This window comes from Apodemus sylvaticus, chromosome 7, assembly GCF_947179515.1.
Source record: "Apodemus sylvaticus chromosome 7, mApoSyl1.1, whole genome shotgun sequence".
NCBI lineage: Eukaryota > Metazoa > Chordata > Mammalia > Rodentia > Muridae > Apodemus > Apodemus sylvaticus.
In genome coordinates this window covers 38708981-38710341 of record NC_067478.1, presented here as the reverse complement: position 1 = coordinate 38710341, position 1361 = coordinate 38708981, and the positions used below count along the sequence as shown (strand labels likewise).

Here is a 1361-nt window from a genome sequence, read left to right as displayed (position 1 = left end):
ACATTCCCAAATATCCACTGTGTGATGCCTAAGGAAATAGCTCATGATCAAGTTTACAATCATTGAGATGGTGACCTGCTTCATTAAGGTCATGATTGCATTCACTCTGCTCAGTCTGTACAGGTGTGTCAGCTCACCACAACCTTCACAGAACAGAGCACTGTCAATGGATTGGCAAAACAATCCATTGACATACAGCCCACAAAAAATGTACAAGAATCAACTCTGCAGGCCATACCAGATGCTGTCCTGATCAAGAGACAGATTAACAGGGAAAGCCAGGTCCATGGAGACCCTATCTCAAACATCCCAGTACTAATACTATGCATTTTCCTGTTGTCTCTGCATTTTCTGGATGTTTACTACATCTAGTTTTCATTCTCAAGTCTTGTTGTCACTGGCTCTAAAATTAAAAAAACAAAAAGCATAGGTATTATATTACTGCCAAAATTAAACAGAACACAACAATCCATTTGTAATGGTCCATCTCAAAGTCCAGATCCATAACTGTGGTTTTTCAACAGGAATTCAGATTTGGGATAGTATCATCATAGACTAAACCAATTTCATGAAGTTCAGCACAGGGTTGGAAAGATGGCTCAGTGGGGGAAGAGCACCAACTGTTCTTCCAAAGGTACTGAGATCAAACACCAGCAACCACATGGTGACTCACAGCCATCCTTACTCCTGATCTAGGATCTTTACAGGACAAGGGGCATCCCAATGGGATCCTTCTGTCTCCAGTACCCAGCTCTGTGATATTAAGCATGTGCCACAACGAGCATAATTTTAATTTGGTTCTGGGAATGAATTTATCTTAGGTCCCTGGGCTTGCAAAGCACATGCTTTACTGAGCCATATCCACAGCCAGTCTAAATTTTTAAGGTTATTAGATGAATGTCATTTTCAAAATGATTTTTGTGTATCTTTTAAATTTTTTTAAAAAAGCTTATTTATTTTATCATAAATAAATAAGTAAATAAATAAACACAATAAAGTAGACTGTAGCTGTCTTCAGACACACCAGAAGAGGGCACTAGATCTCATTACAGATGGTTGTCAGCCACTTTGTGGTTGCTGGAAATTGAACTCAGGACTTCTGGAAAAGCAGTCAGTACTCTTAACTGCTGAGCTGCCTCACCAGCTGTAGTGGCTATTCCTAGTTGTCAACTTGACTATATCTGGAATGAACTACAATCTAGAATTGGAAGGCTCATCTATGATCCTAATCTGGAGGCTCAGAGATATAAGTTTCTGACCTGGATCTTGGCATGGAGAGCTTGAAGCATAGTGGCGATGAATTCCAGAAGATAAAGACAAGGAGATCTCCGAGTTCAAGATCATCTGGGATCAAAGGCATG

General features: G+C 40.0%; 1 non-coding gene across 1 annotated transcript; it reads right to left on the bottom strand.

The window, feature by feature from the left end:
- Positions 1–485: 485 nt before the first annotated feature.
- Positions 486–557, bottom strand: LOC127690313 (small nucleolar RNA SNORD50). Its single transcript, XR_007979041.1, has one exon. It is a non-coding gene; the product is annotated as a small nucleolar RNA SNORD50 (small nucleolar RNA).
- Between the last annotated feature and the right edge of the window lie 804 nt (positions 558–1361).